At 36.0% G+C, this 21,542-nt stretch overlaps 2 long non-coding RNA genes across 3 annotated transcripts; one reads left to right on the forward strand and one right to left on the reverse strand.

Moving 5' to 3' along the window:
• The first annotated feature begins 1,781 nt into the window (after positions 1–1,781).
• LOC133518116 (uncharacterized) lies at positions 1,782–3,629 on the forward strand. Its single transcript, XR_009799441.1, has 2 exons — positions 1,782–2,398; positions 3,009–3,629. It is a non-coding gene; the product is annotated as an uncharacterized LOC133518116 (long non-coding RNA).
• Positions 3,630–4,134: 505 nt separating this feature from the next.
• LOC133518115 (uncharacterized) lies at positions 4,135–5,223 on the reverse strand. Of its 2 annotated transcripts, XR_009799440.1 has the most exons (3): positions 5,039–5,223; positions 4,640–4,838; positions 4,135–4,569 (listed from the first exon to the last, which is right to left on the reverse strand). It is a non-coding gene; the product is annotated as an uncharacterized LOC133518115 (long non-coding RNA). The 2 variants fall into 2 exon arrangements; XR_009799439.1 differs by lacking the exon at positions 5,039–5,223 and having other exon boundaries at positions 4,640–5,032.
• Between the last annotated feature and the right edge of the window lie 16,319 nt (positions 5,224–21,542).

Consider the following 21,542-nt stretch of genomic DNA (forward strand, 5'->3'; position numbering starts at 1 on the left):
ATAATTCATTTGATCAATTTCTATGAGTGTTGTATTGTATGATTAAACAGGCTACATATATCAGTAGTCAGTACCTGGGCGACCGAGCTTTGCTCGGTTATAACTATTTATTGTAATATGGTGGTGTATAGGTGATAATCTTAACTACATTTTTTCACTAAATTAAACTTGTCTAAAAAAATAAAAATTAAAAAATTATATATAAACTTGAACTTATATAAAAAAAACAAAAGTAAGTCACCGGGCGGGATTCGAACCCGTAACACTGGTTGTTTCTTGCCGTCCGCGTCTTAACCCACTGGACCAGACGGACAATGGCCGGAAACACGAAATTAGCGACCATATTCTACGCCGAAAGAAAAACGCATGAAAACTCGAAAACACCCGTTTTCCCAAACATAAGACTAATCTAGATCGATTGTTTACCCCCAAAAACCCCCATAAACCAAATTTCAGCGAAATCGTTAGAGCCGTTTCCAAGATCCCTGAAATATATATACAAGAATTGCTCGTTTAAAGGTATAAGATTTCATAACAGTCTCAATGTGGGCGTGGTACTTAGGTCATAATGAAAGTTCATATAATCTTAAACTGTAGTGGATATGCAACCTTTTGTTTTATAATAGTGTTTTTAATCTCGTTTTGAATACCTTCTAACTTTTATACGATGGGATCTATCTGCCAATACACGGCCCATTGTTCCTCGGGCACTTTTTGTACATAAATATATATGGGTCCTCCTGTGGTTTTGTATGTCTGTTTTTTACGTGGCAGGTACCTGATTAAAGTCAAGGTTTCTGACGTATAAGCATGTGTAACGAAGACTTTTTTCTTTAATATTTTTTTATTTACACACACACACACATATTATATATATATATATATATATATATATATATATTTCCATAAAAAAATTTAAACCAAGTAAATTGAACTTATGCTAACACAAAACAACTTAAAACTAAAAATAAAAGATCTCCCCCAAATCACTTCCTTCCGGCATGGTCGCAAGAACGCTGGCGGCGTTACACCTCTGCACCGCCAGATTTAGAAAGAGTTGAACTGAGACTTTTTTTTACTTAACTCATATATGGTGTATACATTGGTAAGTGATTATTGTGTAACCTTTCATCGTTTAGCACTCAACGGCGATTGTGTAATCAAGTTACTACACTTACTACATTACCAATAATTTAATTTGATGTGTGACAGTTTCTCATATAGATTATGTTATAAACTAGCGTTACTTAGTTTTCGTCTGGAGCAGCGCCATCTTTCAGGAAATTGGGACAACAAACTAATCAGTGATTTTAATTTAGAAAGTCGCTGTTAAAAGACGTCCTGGGGACCGATTTTTGAATTTCGAGCGCTAGATTTCGTCACTCGAAAATCTGCGGAAAACGGCAATATGCTATTTTTTAAATACGAGCGATACAAATTGGGAATCGAGTGGTACTGACCACTCGTTTTCAATTCCATTAGGAGAATTTAAATGCCTAGTAGTAGAGATATTATTGAACAAAATACACGAAATCGAGTGGTCGAAATTCAAAAATCGGCCCACTACTCGACAATAAAAGATTAATTACGAAAGGGACTAAATTTATAATTTATGACAAAACGTTGCACGACGCTTAGTAAGTATCCCTTACAAATATTTTTAGCAAATCATTAGGCGATGTGAACTGTTTTTAATATAATTCTAAACTAGTAAGGTACTCTTTGGCTCTGTACCCCTAGTGTAAATTTAGTCGATAGCGAAACGTGACGTACGCGTTTGCGTTAAGGTGGTTCGTTTTTCATACTAATGTATTTATCCAATTATGGGCGAATGGAGCATGGTTTTACAATGAAACCACTTCCATTAATATTCAATTTGATATTTGTTTGCGGGAAATTATGTTTTTGTAATAAAAACATTTGAATAATAGCTTAACTGAGAACGATATTTTAGTTAAAATTTGTCAATGTGTGAGTGAACGGTGACAGCGTCGTACACTAAGCGTATGTTCAGTGTGTGCGTTGAAAGGCTACGTTGCGAGCTGGCCGAAAATGCGACGATGCCGCTCTTCACTCCGCACGGGCTCAAGCGCGCAACGAGGCGTTTGTGTAAATTGATAAATTTCATTTTTCATTTCACCAAACGTCACTGTCATTTTGATTGACCGGCACGCGGCACCGGCAGTTTGGCAAAGAGCATATAATCACTACGTTCTTGGCAGTTTGGCGGCAGTCTTGTTGTTTCTTGTTTCGCTAGTTTGATTCTAATAGTGAACTTTATCGAGAGAATGCCACAAACATCCCGAAAAGATTATAAAAACCATCAATACTCAGGCCCGAGAAAGAGTCGGAAACGCAGCCATGGGCAAATGAAACGATATCACGGACAAATCAAAAGGTAAGTTCAATGGAGGCTGACTTTACTATATCTTTTTCACTATCCCACTATATTATAAATGTTTACATGTTTGTTATTCAATCGTTCAAGAGGGACCGTATCTGGGACTTAGAAAATTGCAGTGTGATATTTTTTTCCCAACTTAACAGTAACTTTTTATTACCTACGTTATGTAGGAAATGTTCAATTAAGTATGTTTTGTCATGTGAAATATCTCCCTAAGACCAGTAGTTCTGGAGATAGGTGAGGTTGTGATGGTGAGGTTGCTTGTTGTCTCACCTATCTTGCCTTTGTCACTTACATTTTCTCTAGAAAAATGCCAAATGACAAAAGATACTAAATGTAACATTTCCTACATGATAAAGTAATATAAAGTTGGTATCAGGTTGGGCTAAAAATATCACACTGAAATTTTATAAGTCCCAAAAATGGCCCCTCTTTAAGAACGTCAAAATTTTCCTATATGGGTGGGTGACACTGGAAATTTACTAATAAATAAAAAACACAATTACTACTTTCAGGTTAGAACTACCTACATAAGATAAAATACTGTAATTTTTATTACAGTATTCATGAGAGACAGTTTTGATAATGGGTATTCTGATTGCAGATCCAGGACCAACTGCGGGTGACACAAATGATGAAATGTCACTTCATTTGTTACATTTCCCCAAGTTATGGCATTACAGTTTTGGAAGTAGAGCGCGATGAAACTTTTATAGAAAAGATGTTGCCAAAACTGGTAAACTTTTATAAAAATTGTATATTGCCCGAGATTGTACTGCGAAGAACAAGGAAAAATCTAAAATGTATAGATGTTTCTTTGTAGTAAATGTAAATAAAAGGCATTTGACAGTGTTCCCCGTGAAGCCCTGTGGATGATGTTGGCAAAGTTAGGATGCACAGATAAATTCATACGCCTCGTGAGACTCTTGCATGATGACATGGAATGCTGCGTCGCTGTAGGTGTCGGTGTAGATCTGGACGACAAGAGGGATGAGCTGAAAGCCCGACCACCAGCGGTGATCAGCTATAATTATATTGATGGTGTCCTCTCGTGCCCGTTGTGCGCACGGGTCTTTGCCAACAAGATCGGCTACGTCAGCCACACGAGAGCACATGAACGCCAAAAAAGGAGTTGAAGCAGTCGCCGTGGCCGAAAACGGTCGGGAGCATATATATAAATAAAAAAACTGTTGTTATATTGAAAAATAAACTATCTTTATCTAAACTGTTCTTTGTCTGTGTCCCATTGTAATTCGCGCGTTATTTAGAATGGGATGGAACGTAGTCATGGTGACTGGAAAAAAATTCATAATTATGAAACCTTGTCTAAATAAGGTCATCGGCTAGATTTGGTCCCATTCTGATTGTGCACGGATTATATTTTCTATGCTAAACTAGCAAGATAAACTTTAGGACAGATATATGGTGCCATACCATCTTATTCTGTTTTTAGTATTAAATTTGTTGTTATAACGGCAACAGAAATACATCATCTGTCTAAATTTCAACTGTAGCTATCACAGTTCATGAGACAGCCTGGTGACAGACGGACAGTCAAGTCTTAGTAATAGGGTCCCGTTTTGACCCTATGGGTATGGAACCCTAAAAAGAAGGATTATGAAATATCGAACTTAGAAACTTAGTCCTAACAAAGGCTAGTGATAGTATTGAATTTAGGGTATTACAAGATGTGTCACTTTTTTATACTGGTAGAAGATTAAAACACCATATTTAGTTTCTATGATTTGTTTTATTTTTGTAGAGCAGTGCACTGCAACAGGGCTAGGCACTTCCATTATTATATTTATGTCCATAAAATACTTAAGCTCTCTGTGGGATCCTTGTAATGCTTCATCAGGTCTTGACAGTAAGAATCCCATTTCATCATAAGGCTTCAAAGCAGAGTTTCTGTTATACTTTGGGAACAGGGCTTGGCATCGGTGACTCTGGGGCAGGCTAACAGGTAATACCCACCAGTTATATATACATAACAATGAAAATATAAGCTCGGACATATATTTTAATTGCTATAAATGTAGTTAGTATTACTTGAAATTATTAAATAAATAGCATGATTTATATAATCAAGTCAGTAATAGAGACACTGGTACTTTCTTGGATGCTTTGGGACTGTTCTTGTTGACACAAATTGATGGATGGCTCACCTGAAATAAGATTTGATTGCTAAAAAAGGAATTTAAATTTAACATATTGAAAAATAAAAAATATACTTACTCACGAAATAAAACGTCATCTTCTGTATCCGTATTCTGAATTTGAGCTAATTTCGCATTGATCCAATCTTCGTCATTCCAATGTCGTCGAGCATAAAGCTATCATCGGATTGCTCGCTTTAGACGCTCTCTGAGATTACGAACATATTGAGAGATGTATCCACCCGACTGCTCATAAAGAAGTCGAGAGTTTCGTTGATCTGCAAGTGTAATAACTACATGAAGTATATTGCTCACACAGTGAAAAATACCATCCATATGCGATCAGGAGTACAATATTTCCCATAACTTTCGAAGTCCCAAAAATCACTAAAATACTGCAATAATCACAAGAACATCATTATGTGTATTTAATACAACTAAAATTTTGTCAATAGCATCACTATTAAATAAAACTTACCGTCCTGTACGACCTGGTGAATTTTTTAAAAATATTTCGCACGTATACAACATATCTTGTTGAAACTTGATTCCGGCATTTCATGGGCTGGGCTTTCTGACTTTGACATCTGTCAATCATGACAAGTTTGCGTTCCGTTTCACGAATTTTATTTTGGTCATAGGTAAAACGTTTTGAGTGTGTGTGTGAATCAAAGAATATAATACTCACTAGGAGAAGAACGCTAACTCCATACAAAAAAATGTCCCTTTCAAAAGTTCGTTTATACTAGTGGCGCTCTCTTTGTATCTCAGTACTAAAATTGACAACCGGTTTAGCCTGGCGGCTTTTGGTAGGTAGTGATCCAGTTCTAGCTAGTGGTTCTGGGTTCGAATCCCGGCGACGGAATTTCTTTTTGTATTTTTTCATTTTTGTTGTTTTAGGGTGAGGTTTTCAAATTAGTATTTACCAAAAAAGAAAAATATTGTGCCACATATTAATCAAAATCACAGGCATCTTTTGTCCTAAGAGATAATAATATCTATATTTTGAAGTTTTTTCAATATCAAAGGTAACAATACAGTTTATTATCAAGTTATAAATATTTTTATTCCTATATATTACGATCAAAAGAGCTTAATTCGTTCGAAAAACATACAATAGGCAGGAAAAAAGTCATTTTCTATACAAATTTATGTATCGGACGGGGCTTGTTGAACTAATTGTGACACTTCCATATAATATTACATACCTATATGAATTTTTTTCAATGAGACAGGTCGGTAATTTCGGTCCATTATTGATGTGGGTACCAAATAGTTAACCTATCCTGTGCGCGTGATTATTATCTTTTGATTTTTTAAGGCGTTATTTATGTTTAGGTCGCCTATTTTTAGCAAATGTTTTAATTCCCAGATTACCTTCATAACAATAAATAGAAGTCATTAAAATCTTCATGATAAAAACAATTTTATATATATACATATACTATTTATTGCATTTAATATAGCTTTTTATATATCTAAAACATGATCTTTGGCACATCTGATTTTACTCCACAATTGCAATTAGTGTAAATTTTAATCATATCACATATATCATGAATATATGACAGACAAAGTTGTTATTACATCTATCCGATTGTCGGACACTTTCTGCTCCACAGCTCAGTGCAGCGGTCTTGTTGATGGTCACCGGGAAACTACAACTAGTCGGAATTATGTGGCGGATCCGTGCCTTTTGATTTTGAGCCTTTCCAAGGAAATGATATGACGGCCAAGGATTATTTTCTCACGTTCACCCTCTAAAACAAAACAGTCACATTTTAAACAATACTATAACCTATGTCCCTAATTACTAACCTTGCTAAGAGCTACCAGAGTTCTAAATTTCCAGCTAAAACAATGTAAAATTTTGCATCTATGATGAATTTTGATTGTAATTTTGGATGCGATAGGGCGTCCGTAGGACTTCAGAGGGTGGTAAGATTAAATTTATGTATTTGAATTTGGCAATAGTACACTTATTTTATTTATAGATTAAAATATTTCTTACCTTGAATTAATTGTTGTTTCTTAGTTTAGTACAATGGATTAAACTTTAACCGAGTCTGAGCGGAGATACTGTGCGGTGGATTTTTAAGTTTAAAAATTAATCAATAAATCTATTTCAAGAACATAAATCGTTATTTAATCATTTTATATGAAAACAGATAGTTTTGAAAATGAAAATAGTTTTGCGTCAATGACTTTGACAGAATTGACATTGCAGACTTTTGTCTATGTTCTAACCGGCCAGACCCAAGGGCAGGGCTTTATGGAGGGTATATGTGCCTCTGACCTCCATAGATTTTATGAACATAGACAAAGACAAACTGAAATGGGTAATAATTTATATAAAATAATAATAATTTACATATGGTAGTGTGACATAAATCAAAATATTTGATAATAATGATTTTATTTGTTCCCAAAGTTGAATAGACAAAGGCAGATAGGAGCAATGTTGCTGTAGCAAAATATTTTTATATTAATAACTGGTATCTATTTCCAGAATGTCAGACCACACATGCGCAATTATGAAGCGTCACGACTTTCTAAGGAAGTCGACAGGCCTTGGTGTGAATACTTCGCTGTCACTGCTGGGTTTTAAATTATACAAATAAACTTGTTTTATACACTAAACCTCGTCTCAAACTGAGTTGAACACGTAAGAAACAGCATACTATTACCGTGAAACTTATTACTTTTTAAGAATATTTACATTATCATACATAAATTAATTAAATACGTCAAATTTTAACAACAACGCCATCTATTAGCGTAATAGTGCCTAGCTGACCGTGACGAACCACCTTAAGTCTCATTTTGTATGGGTTTTTGAACAGCGCGCCAAGCGGGACGTTTTGGAAAGTCAAAAATCTCATACAAAATGACACTTAACGCAAACGCGTACGTCACGTTTCGCTGTCACACACACACACACACTAGGTTTACACTAGGGGTACAGATCTCTCATTTGCCGAATGTTCTCAAATTTTAGATTTGATACAACAATTGTAACTCATGATAGAACAGTGCTGATGCCCAACCCTGGCCCGAAGTCGTGAGAACGACTTCCCTTTATCTTCCCACGTCGGTTTAACCCTGCTAACCCGAGATGGCGCGAAAACGCTACCGTGCACAATTACCTATTACCTATAACTCTATCCCGCACCCACTTTACTCCCTAACACTACGAGTTAAGGTTCAAATCGTCCGATCTAACTAATATTTAAATTGGTTGGAAAACATAACTGTAACTCCATAATGCAGACGCTGTCAACTTTAATACAAAGGTGTAAGGTTCAAATTTTAAATGTTGATAAGTAAAAGGGTTGGTAAGTTGCAGTGGCGACAGGTAGCGATTTGATAAGGTTAGTGTTACGTTTATTTAAATTTGATGAGTGTGAGGAGTGCTAAATGGTTTGAAATGGTTTAGTTGGATGATAAATCTGATTTGGAAGGTCTTATGTGTAGGAATAGGAATTAGAAAGGAATGTATGAACGAACAGGTGTGTCCGTCAGATTTAAGGTACCATTCGGAATTCGGATTTAGAACGCACCAGCATTACTGCTTCGGTAACGAGGCGTGACATTGCTGCCGCAAATGTTAAAGTCGGTATTGGTCGGACAGTTATTTTCTACCCGAAACATTACATTTTTATTTGTATTTGACGAGCGGTCCGGCCTAGTGGGTAGTGCCTATGATGCCGATGGTCCTGGGTTCGAATCCCTGTCAGGACATTTATTTGTGTTTGAGCTGATGAGCACAAATAGTTGTTCCTGAGTCATGGGTATTTTTTATGTAGTTAAGTATTTGAGAACAAATAACTTAAATATAGATCGTCAATTTTTTGTGTTTTCTCAAAAGATGACACTTTTGTTTAATACATTTTAAAGATTACGAAGTCTATTGAATACCTATTTTTCATAAAAACTAAATATTATTTTCAATGTACGCTGTCATTAGTGTAATTTTATTGATGTTGCTTTAACCATGTGCCTACATTTGTGCTACATACATATATAGGACATAGACCACCCGTATGTATGGGGTATAATGTTCTACTTAAAAATACAAGTAGGCAGGAGGATACACATAACGAAATTTTTTAGTGTGCTAATAATCAAAACACAAGCTATTTTTAAAAGTCGCTGAACAGATGTTGGTCCGATTGGGGAGTATAGCCTACAGTTTAATTTTTGCTTCTGTGACAGGCCACACTCGGTATATAATATAGGTATATCGTTGTCTAAGTACCCACAACACAAGCCTTCTTGAGCTTACTGTACTGTGGGACTTAGTCAATCTGTTTCATAATGTCCTATAACATTTATTATTTAATTATGTAAAACATATGATTGACATACATTGTAATTATTACCTAACAGAAAAATGTCTGGATTTAAGTTAAATAGGAAGGTCAATTCTAAGATTTCTCCTTTAAACATGAACAAGTTTCATTATTATGATTTATTTTTTATTCAGAAAACCAATAACTTAAGTAACTAAGGCTAAGTTTAACAAAATATGTATCAGGAATGCGAATTACAATAGTACATTACGATACAAGTGCGAAAAATAGGAAATTCGAAACGAGCGGCGATAAATTAAAACACGACCGAAGGGAGTGTTTTAAATCGACACAAGTTGCGAATTACCTATTTGCACATGTATCATACAACGTTTTACAGTACATATTTTATGGCCCTTTAAATGTTCGACACAGTAACGTAATATGCTAATTTTCGCACTAGTGCTATAAAATAGCACCATATGTACTGTACAATAATACATTTACATTCTTTTGTCATTTGTCATATAAATTTAATTTGTCTTTAGTATAAAACCGAGTCCTAGCACAGGCACAGGCACGCTAAAAGGCGTCCCTCCGAGATTGCTAAAAAAAACTTTTCACTGTTTTTAATCTGCAATCTGCATACACCATAGATATGTAGTACGAATAGACATGCCCCGCACTTGGCATGAAAACCAAGTGTATCCATTGAACTTTTATAACTACGCATAGACCCGGCACAGAGAATCAGTATTTTGCGCCATGAGTTGTTGACGGCCGACAAGAAACTATAGAAGCGGAGCGTAAATCTCGCGGCCTAAAAGCGTAAGCGTCATGAATTTAACGACGCTTTGGTTCTCACCCCAATTGCGACAATTTCATTGATTGGTATGGCTTCTCTATGTGAAGTAACAATAACTCAGTGTACCTACGAATATCATGCAGCGGGCCTAAATCGAAAATAAATAAATATTACGTTACCTATCCCTCTATCTTGAATATGCAAGAGAACATATCAAATTAGAGTCAGACCATGACTAGTTGGCAGCAATTTTGACAGCCTAGACAGTGTAGGTGTTATGCCAAATGTCAAACTGTGAAATTATGACGTTTACTTAACACTTGCACAGGCTGGGCTACCAAAATCGCTGCTAACTTAGCTTTGTCTGACTTTAAATATTAAATATTTTAAAGCTGAAGACGCGGGTTCGATTCTCGCCTCGGCCACTGGTGGACTTGGTCCCCTTTTCTTTAGTGTAGGATATCTATTTCAATTTATCCGATTTTTATTTTCGGGCTATCTGATATTCGGATAGAAATTCTATAGAAATACTATGAACAATAAATTTTTGTTCTTAAAAATATTAAACTCAGAATACTATATTTTAAGCTAGTCGCAGTACAGTAAATACCGATTTTGGAGTCCGAGATTTATAAAAAAAGAAATAATACTTTGTTTATTGCCGATCGTTAATCTATAAAAAAAATGACTCAAATCTGTCTACTTCGCTATAAAATGATCAGCTCATGATTAAATTTGAAATTAGACAAGAAGACCCATATAACAAACACATCTAGACTAAAGTTATATAAATTTAACAAAACTTAACACTTACAAAGCGTGGTCTACTCAGAAATATGTCTGCGTCGTACTCCTTTCCGCTCGCGGCCATTTTAATCTGTTGCCGCAGACAGACAAACAAAGTCACAAAGTCGTTTATCGCGTGAAATTAACTGTCTTTTGTGAGATTTCGCTTGTGCATTGTGATAACTTGCACGATTGTATGTCGGTGGCCGACCGTAAAATTAGGCAGATCATGAAATTCCTAGGCATATCGTGAAACGTAAAAATCACTGTCACTGTCTGACAGCGCGGCTTATATGGGCGATGACTCGCGAATGCGACGCGACGCCGCGCGGCGCGGCGGCCCAACGGCATACGGAGATCGCCCACGTAGGACACTTCCAGGATTGAATTCACACGCGCCGCGCCGCGCCGCTTCGCGTTCGCGAGTTATTCGCTCAGGTAAGACACTGCCTTAGTCGACGACTAGATATATCTCTATTGCTGGACAGTTTGCCTTTCGGGCATCTGAAGCACTATGACGAACCTACCCTACATATTGGTTTAATTTGACTATCATCAAAACATTACACAGAAGACATTTAGGTAAAGGACCATGTGCATCTTTGTAAGGAGCCAGGGTGATGATAATTTGACTAAAATGTAAATATCTCAGTTATGCAATGGAATTCCACTTGGTGCCCATAGAACGAAACGAAGTACATTGAAATATCTATCTAATGACCTAACTCTCATTTCTGTTGGAGTTTGGCCCAATTTTTCCCAAGGTCATTTACGTTACACATCAAAAGAGAGGAATGGGAGCTGTGAATGTCATCTCTCTTTGTGTGGTAGGGCACATCACAGCGGATGTCATTCAATGAATAATCGTAGGGTGTATTAAACAATGCGGTCTTACTTATTTCGGGGGTCTATTATAAACCGTCAATACATCGTTGAATTACGTATAAACTTTTTTGTCTCTTTCTTCTTGCTAATAACGTGAAAGGGACAAAGACAATAGAATCCAAATATTTCGAACGTGTATTAGGCCCCGCACGTTGAAATTCACTTGAATTTTATTTTGTTTCACTCAGTGAGCAAAATGCGATTTTGCTCGCTGTTTTTAAGTAGCAAATTACCTTTGTACGAGCTGCTGTCATGAAAACTAATTTACCTTCATTTCTTCGTAATCTCGTACTTTTTGTGGATAATCGTGATTACAACATTATGAATATTTCAATAAAAACAACCATCTATTCAAGTTCCTTTGCTCCCCTGCCCGTAGAAGATTAAGATAAAAAGAAACAAACTACTTCTTTCTTTCTGTATGTTCTGGCGTTGTATATATTTTTAATTTTGTTGTTTTGTGATAGCCTTTGTATCATAAATTTACAGTACATATGGTGTTACTTTATAGCACTAGTGCGAAAATGAGCATATTATGTTACTGTGTCGAACATTTAAAGGGCCATATGTACTGTAAAATGTTGTACGATACATGTGCGAATAGGTAATTCGCAACTCGTGTCCATTTAACACACTCCCTTTGGTCGTGTTTTAATTTATCGCCACTCGTTTTGAATTTCCTATTTTTCGCACTTGTATCGTAATGTACTATTGTAATTCGCATTCCTGATACATATTTTGTTAAACTTAGCTTTAGTTACTTAAGTTATTGGTTTTCTGAATAAAAAATAAATCATAATAATGAAACGTGTTCATGTTTAAAGGAGAAATCTTAGAATTGACCTTCCTATTTAATTTAAATCCAGACACTTTTCACGTGAGCTTTGCTTTTTTTATAATCTATTATAATCTAACTTGCTTCTACTAACTACATGTTTATGATCTTATCACATCATTTACATCACCTAAAATATCACTTAACAGACAGGCGTCATCATATAGAAAGGTCAGGATCTCGATAAATATATTTTATTTGATTTTAAATAAACAAATAAAATATATTGCAACATCGAACTATTAATGCCATAAAACATTCCTTAAACATTACAGTAAAAGCTAGAACATAAATTGATGAAAAATATTGACGACAAAACGCACGGAACTAAATGGAATAACGCACTTGGATCACAATAATTCAGTCGACAAAACTTCTAACGTCAATATACAAAAACGAACACTCCTCCAAACGAAAATAAACCACATCTTTATCTCCGTAAAGTTTGTTTTTGACGAGCTGTATAACCGCGTCACCGTACTCAATATTTGTCTCACACGTCCCGCCAGTCACTGTAAGTACTGGCAATTTAACCTAGTATTTTATTTCCATTCTCTCCCTTTCCCTGATTTTCCCCTTCACGCTAAATTCGCCCGTTGGCAATCATTCGTCATATTCGGGCGCGGTGTTCAGTCGCTATCAGATATATCGGAGCGGCTAAGACGCTCAATAATATCTGTACACGCTTCTATGAGGGCTATCGCATTTAAATTCACCGCTAGGGGCGCTAGTGTAGGAGGTCTTCCAATACGTCAAATGCATAGATTTTTTGGTTGCAAGCTAGTTAGTTTATCGAGAATTTTCACTCCTTATTCATAATTGTGGTAAATCTTTTTCCATCTTTGATTAATCATGGTAAACATTTGAATATAGGTAGTTTAATAAATGTTACAGGTTTAAAAAAAAGTGCAAATATATGCAAAATTAAACAGATTGAAAAAAGAGCAAATTTAGACATTAAAGTACGTTTGTGTATATTAGAACGTATTGATTAAAAAAAAATAAGCGTAGCTGTATTTTGAGATCTGTTTTTCTGGACGTCACTCAACAGTGGCGCCAACTGGTGAGCACCGAAACGGTAGCCGATATTGTCATGGCGTTATAATGTGTGTTTTGATATTTTTGAGCGCCTCGGCCGCCCCTATATATCTGATGGCGTCTGTTCGTAACCGCTAGGGGCTGAATTTGCGTGTGGTGTAGGTCGGTTTAAAAAGTTCGCAAGGGATCTTGTTCAAATAATTTTGTAAGAAACTTGCAAGGGCTGTGGCCGGAGGGCGAGAACTTATCGCAGACTTCGAGGGACAGGGTTTCGGCAGAATGTTGTTACAAAATTGTGCCACTTGTACGTAGTTTCAATCACCGTCAAGAACAACTGATATGCCCCTGGCGACACTCACATGTATAATGTATATTTGCTCAGAACTCTTTGTCTCACAGTGTTGAAATACGAGTAGTACATAACGATACAAGTGTAAAAAGTAGGAAATTCGTAACGAATTTCAAACAAAACCGGAGGGAGTGTTTCAAATCGACACGAGTTGCGAATTACTTACACGCACGTGTATCGTACAACGTTTTACAGTACATATGGCCCTTCAAATTTTCTACATAAACACGTAAAAGTGCTTATTACCACACTCACCATATTAAAAATAAGATTCATATTTTCTAGAAGAATCTATCCCATCGTCTAAAATGCTGGAAAAAATAGGTTTTGAAGTGGGAAGAAATAAATGATAAGTCATTTTTAAAGGGTGGAATTAAAATTAAAGCCAGATGATATCACAACCGTAATTAATATATTTGTGGCATTATCTCTGAAAAGGGACCTTATTGTCGGTGGCGCTTACGCCATTATCAACGATGCTCCCATATTATAAACAACGCCGCGCGTAAGCGCCATCGACAATAAGGTCCCTTTTCATAGACAGTGTCACATTTCTCTAAAATTAGGTATGTCTATGAAGCTGATGGTCCTGGGTTCGAATCGCGGTAAGGGCATTTATTATGGGCGTATGACACGATCTGTATATACTTGTACAGCCGTTTCTTTTTGTTAAGCTATTAAAGAAAACTGTATAGTCTGATCCGTTAGTTTTGTTTATGAAATTTTGTATTTTAGACAAGCTAAAGGGCCTGAAAAAAAAGGTTATATAGGTTTCAAGTTGTGAAGGGGTCAAAAGTAGCTCGAAATGGTTCGTGTAATATTACACACGGTTGCGTCGCCAGTTCCTTTCTCTTTGAACTTGGCTGGACACGCTACCGCGTGTCTAGATACTGACTTTATAACCGTTTTTGCATCCACTTTATAAATATTTCTCGTTGAAGTATTTACTTACTACTCACATACGAAATACTTACCTAGAAGTAAGTAATAAAGAAGAATGTCAGTATCTTTCGTTGCCCCTTCTGATGATTCCAGTTCCTTTAGCCGCCCTTGGGAGAGCGCTCATCGAGTGAATACCAAATGCTAGAAGCATTGCTGTTTTCTCGTTGCTGTCGATAGATTCGTAACTGTAATGTAAACTCACTGAACTAGCCCAATACACGGTGTTTTGCATTCCTGTACCCCTAGTGTAACTAAATTCGATTTTGAAACGTGACGTACGCGTTTGCGTTTAGTCTCATTTTGTATTGGATTTAGAAAGAGCGCGCCAAGCGGGACGTTTTGGAAACTCAAAATCCTATACAAAATGAGACTTAACGCAAACGCGTTCGTCACGTTATGATGTCGATAACATTTACACTAGGGGTACAGAGCTTAAATTATGTAACTTTCTCAAATAAACCGGTATTGTAATTAAGTCCATTTTTGAGATAATCAATGTTTTATTATTATCGAATGTGTAAACTTTCCTTAGGGCCTATTTACATATTGATTAGTGTTTATTATGAGTTAGACTTTTACTACTAAATGCAAGTACTATCTATATATACGAAATGATATGTCATTGTTTTTGTTTGGTGGATTTAAATATAATGTCCGTGTTACAACAACGCTATTATTTACTTTTTGGGAAAAATAATAATATAAAATGAACGTATGCCATTCAGTTTCCTTAAATGTACTTAGCCATACCCTGAATTTAACGAACTTTTATAAAAACACCGTGCAAATATAATGTAAAAATTGTAGAAACATCGAGGCAAAGTCGGTGCCTTAGCGTCATAAGCAAATCGGTGTCGGCGGAAATTTCGAGCGAATTTTACTAATGAAATTATAAAATTTAAAGCAGTAATCATTGTTTAATAAAAATTTTAATCAAAGAATAGCCTGCTTATGGCTAAACAGTCCATGAAAGACACGTTTTTTTTTGGAAATTTATAATAAAGTAGGTCAACTACGTGGTCGGTAATTGCTATGTTGCTGGCTTAGTTGAATTATAAGATGGATCTAAAAGACCGTAATTCTTGCTTATAAATAATAGCATCGAATGTCCCAGCCGTAACGCGCGTCACAAATCAGCCTTAGGCCGTGCAAATACGTAGAATCATCGAGGCAAAGTCGGCGCTTCGGCGACACAATCAATTCGGCGTTGGCGGAAATTGCGAGCGAATTTGCGGACAAACGGCAATAGTTATCGGTTTTGCCAGTTTTGGGCGATGTTGGCATTGTCATTTCGTGATTAGGTAAAGTAGTTTGCAACATAGTTATATCCCTGCATCGCTGTTAACCAACAAAGCTACGGAAGCCTACCAGAAATGCTCAAATATTTCCATTCCTTCCTTTATGTGTAAACGCCTTAGGGTGGGAATCGTTTGCAACATTTGCAGACGTATTTATCTGCTTGAAAAAAAGGATTTGATATTAAATTAATGACACAGATCCAAATTTCACGCAACCAGAGTTCTAAATTACGTGTAGACTGTGTATTTTTTAACATTTGCGTAGGATAATTGTTTTATACTTAAAACGAATTGCTAACTGTACCCCTAGTGTAAATAAATTCGATTTTGAAACGTGACGTACGCGTTTGCGTTTAGTCTCATTTTGTATTGGATTTAGAAAGAGCGCGCCAAGCGGGACGTTTTAGAAACTTAAAATCCTATACAAAATGAGACTTAACGCAAACGCGTTCGTCACGTTATGATGTCGATAAAATTTACACTAGGGGTACTGGTCGTATGAAGTACGTTTGTCAAGCATCTTATGTTTTAATAAACGTTATTGAAAAGCTCGCTTGAATGACGATTGGATTGATTCCGAGTTCTTCAAGCCTGTCAAATTGAGAGAAGATAAATTAATAGTTTAAAAAACACTAGAAAAACACGCTTATGATACGATATTCCATCATGGAACGCCAGTGCCTATCTTCCAGCTTCATCATCAGACCTTGAAACCTAATCGTGGTCAAAGTTCATTACAAGACTTTTACAAATCCACAGCTATGCTACGATGTTCCATCATGAAGTTCCAGTTCATATCTTCCGGCTCCATGATCAGATCAGTTCGACAGCACCATATTATTGTACTGTCATCAGAACTACATACAGCTGCCAATTTTCATGACGCTACGATCCTTGGAAGATGGTTAAATTAGTTACCTTAGATTCCATTACCTACCTAATAAAAGCGTGTTAATAAAATAAAAGATGAGAAGTGATTGCCAATCAAAATTATAAATAAATTGTTAACGACAGTCAAAGATTCCATCAATCTCCTTCAATCACGTAATTGCGCTTGACAATGGTTTCAATTAGAGATGGTCCGAATATTCGATAATTATTCAGTATTGGGTATATTTGACAAGTTGTCCAATGTTCATATTCAACCGAATTATTCGGTTAAAGTGCCGAATATTTGGCAATTTTTTTTGTTATGTTTGTATTATTGCAACACGGTAAAATTTAAGCTCCTCCAGAACTTTTTAATTTCTCTTCTCTCCGGGTTACGTTTTCCCGGTATCACTGAAACACATATTAGACACTTATTTTTTATTTTTTTATTTATTTCTAGTAAAAAGCATAGTACAATTTACAAGTATATCGGTTTCGCCAAACGTTACGTTTATCGGCGAATATAACCCTCACTTCCAGTTTTTGAACCTTAACAATTTTATCTTATGATCTGAAAAAGCCAAAACACTGAGTTAATACTTAAGTACTTATCTAAATTTTAGTAGGTAAGTTACAACGGACCCCAGATGGGTATTTTTTTCAACTTATATAATATAATACTTTAATATTGTATTTATTTATCTTATCTTTTTAATATTAAGTATTTATTTAATCTTGTGTTGAGGTGTTTAATAGCAGCTTTTTGAGCTTGATTTTAATATGTTTTTACTGATACGCTCGTTATCAAAATCCATAGGAATCCATAGGATATTTTGATTATTTGGAGTGTTGATTTGGAAAATTGTTTGCGACGAGTCCCATGCCTTTTGACCTGTTTGTTTCTAGGGAATTTCCCAGAAAACGATTCATCTTTAGCTGCTGATGTAATTTAGGCGTTTTCAATTAGTTTATTAGAATTATACAGATTAACCGAATAATGCGGCCGGATATTCGGTTCGTTAAGATCAGAACCGAGCTATCGTCTGAATAATCGTATTCGGAAAACTCCATATCCGGCCCATCTCTAGTTTCAATCGGAGGCGTACCTATCGGTCAGTTGCGACTGTCAATCTTACGTGTTTGCCAAGCGCTTTGAATCGTCTCAGATCTGAACCCTATTGAATATACACTTTTCACGCTAAAAGAGTACCTTCAAGTACCCTACTTAAAATTCAATTCACACAACTACTAAATTACAAAACCCACTGCAACCTTGTCACTGTAACTCTTCCGACGCTCCCGTTTCATCTTAACAACAACTGAAGATGACAAGGTCCTATCAGTGACTGACCACTATAATTTACCGACGCCTTTTGACATTGTCAACGTATCCGGGTCCATATCGGACTATCTGTATAAAATATTTAGTCGAGCCTACGTCCAGTATATTTTGACCTTTAGAATTGTTACAACTGCTCGTATTCAGTGGTCAAAATTATACTGGTATTATACTATGAGTGTCACCCGACACGGCAGACGTGTGATACGCCATATTGCCTTATAAAACGTGACAGTGACATGTTTATATCCAAAAAGGCCTAAGGCACGGGGTGTTCTTAATACATTTTGTCATTTTGGTGTTAGATTAAGTGGGTGTCTGGTGGGTGGACCTACATGTCATAAAATATTGCACGCACGAAGTAAAAAGTCTTTGTAAAGCCGCTGGAGGTGCTGTGCGTTGAACTCTTGCGATGAGGATTCTTATAATTCAGAGGAACGTTCTAGAGAATATAATATATTTTAGAGTTGCAGGCGTCAATAGTCTACGGTGCTTGCTTACCATCAGGCGGGCCGTATGCTTGTTTGTCAACGTCGTGGTAGAAAAAATGAATATAAATTCAAACCATCTCAGACATTTACTGAGTGCGTATGTCTTTTCTTCAAAAATGTACCTGAAATTCGTTTTACGACCGATAAACCTCGTTGTCAAATGGACATGTTTACAGTTAAATCTTCGTATGCAGCCTGACGGCAGCGACATGTATGTGTCAGTGAGATTAATTATTCACAAGATTCAACTTCAGACCAATATAACCAATGAGAACGTTTTTAGCAGTAATAAATATAATATATAATAAAGCAAAAACCAATCTTTACAGTATTTGTGAAGCAAACACGTAGGTATCCAAGAGTGCGGGTAAAACGTTCAAAAAGTCAGGATGTATTTTAAATACCCTGCATTGTGCGTTCCTCCAGAAACTTCTTGCGTCGCACAGCGAAACTGTGAAATTAGTGTCGACCGCGGCATTTCCGGACTAATACTATATTCAAACCTTCAAGAAAAGAGCGTACCCCTCTCTTCTGATGTTGCAGGTGTCTATAGGCTCCGAAAATTCTTTACCATCAGGCATCAGTCAATTCGTCTGATCGTCTGCCCCTATATCATTAAATCAATCTAAACACCTAATAATCTGTTTAAATTGTTTTATTCCGCTAAACTAAACCTTGCATTTACTAAGCAATTTATAAGTAGACAGGCATGACGCCTGTTTGCCACCACAGAAAAAAAAAATTGGTGCACCCAACTGTTCACCCGTTTTAAATATAAAAACAAACAATTTCTAATCATTGCATATATTAAAGACTGGGCTCGACAAAAATAAGGGTCGTTTTCGACGCCACGGGGTACAAACGCATGATGTGATTTTTTATATTAGATACTTTAATTTTATAGGCCAGCTGTGAATGGAATTAGTTTCATGTGGGTAATGGGTTTGATTCCCGACTGTTTAGGCTTGAATTAAAATGTAACGTGTTGGTTATGGTGTTGTTTTAGAAATGTAATTAAATGCACTTTAGTTCTATATTTGGTGTTATTATGATTACGGTGAAAGCGTTTTGTGTTAATTTTATAGTTGTGGTAGTTGTGTGGGTTTATACAATTTAATATAAATGTCTCTTCTTAATTTGAACTTAAATAAAGTTTTAGTTAAATTATTAGGTGATTTTAAGAACTATTGGCCCGATTAGAACTTTAAGTTACGTATATGGATCGGATATGTCAGTGTCAAAAGGGACGTTTCTTCTAACAAAAACGTCACGTTTCACACCACATTGTATCAAGACCTAATATTTGAAGTATCTTTAAGTTTGAATTGGACTGTATGGGTTATTATTGCTTAGATTTTATCGATTCATAACATAAACAAATAAAGGAATTTCTAGTTCAAATAAATAAAGTATACGTAGGCTTAACTTAACTACCTAAGGAAGAGCGGTGTCCCCCAATACAGACAACAATTTGCTTACCGGGAGGCATCATCCCTAAGAATCATAAACATTGTGCATTTTATGAAATAAAATATTTTGTATTTTTGTATAAAATATTTTGTATTTTTGTATAAAATATTTTGTATTTTTGTATAAAATATTTTGTATTTTTGTATAAAATATTTTGTATTTTTGTATTATCTGCAGGTGTCAATATCATACCTATAGAAGCAGGAGAGTAAACGTGACATTCGGATGTCTGATCGCGTGTTCGTGCGAGTAAAATTCGCGCGAATTTGCGATAATCGCGTAGTCGCGTTGTATTAGGACGACGCCTAAAGCTGGATCGCTTGCGTAAACGCAGCAACGTTTAAAAGTACGTATTTTCAATATCTTCTCTAATTTCTCTATGTTATACTTTCTTTTAATTATGGACCAATTATAAATAATAATTAACACGTCACTTCCGAAATCACCCTTGCCCCATTTGACAGTTGACATTACAATTAGAGCGTGACATTTGACAGGAATAGATGACGAATAGGTCATGTCACGGATGTAACGTCACCCGTAAACATGTGTTGTTAATTAGGCGGTCGACAAAAAGTACCACGAAAGCTTGTTATTATTAACTGACTTTTAATTACGAAGGTATTCTTTTACTGTATTCTGTGCTTTATTTCTTCCTTTTTTTAAATTTGGAATGTTAAAGGAAAAATAAACCAACGCTCTTCATTTCATTTCATTTCATTTCATTTATTAATTGCTCTTAACCAACTGAAGTCGCAAGTTCGTGTCGTACCCGAAGCATTTGCCCACAATCTCACCCGATGATGAGTGCCGATCCAGTCTACGATGGAACATGCTTAAAAGATGGATCAGTGATTTTCCAATTTTCCTTTAATTAGTTTGCTTGCTTGACGAGCAGAAAAATCACAACAAATCAGTACTATACAATTTATTAAGGCCGGCCTTAAGATCACCTGATTTTTTTCCGCGTTTGAGGGTGACATATTTTTTTCTACTCGTCGGTTGAATTAAGATTTCGTATACCAAACTATGATTGCGTTCTTTTCACGTATGGGCTCCCATCTTCCTCGCGTTATCCCGACGTTTTGCCACGGCTCATGAGAGCTTGATGGGGTCCGCTTGGCAACTAATCCTGAGAATTGGCTCAGGCACTATTTTTTATAAAAGTGACTGTCATCTGACCTTTCAACCTAGATGGTAAACTAAGGCCTTATTGGAATTAGTCCGGTTTCCTTACGATATTTTCCTTCACCGAAAAGCAACTGGTAAATATCAAATGATATTTCGTAAATAAGTTCCGAAAAACGTATGGGCTCAAACTCAACTCAACTATAAAGCCGCGCTCCCATAGAAAAGACTAAACGGGCGCGGGGTGCGGGATCGCGCGACGTCGTACGCTGATGTATTTTGTACTACATTTTTGTCGTCTGAGATAATGACCAATTTTTATTAATTTTTTAGGTTTTATAGTAAAAAAAAAGGATTAATTTAGAAAAAATATTGTATACAATAGTGATATAATCAAGCTTTTCAATCTCGTACCTTATTTAGGCAACTCAGCAAGCTCCGTTGCTTAAACACG

Source organism: Cydia pomonella, chromosome 5 (assembly GCF_033807575.1).
Source record: "Cydia pomonella isolate Wapato2018A chromosome 5, ilCydPomo1, whole genome shotgun sequence".
NCBI lineage: Eukaryota > Metazoa > Arthropoda > Insecta > Lepidoptera > Tortricidae > Cydia > Cydia pomonella.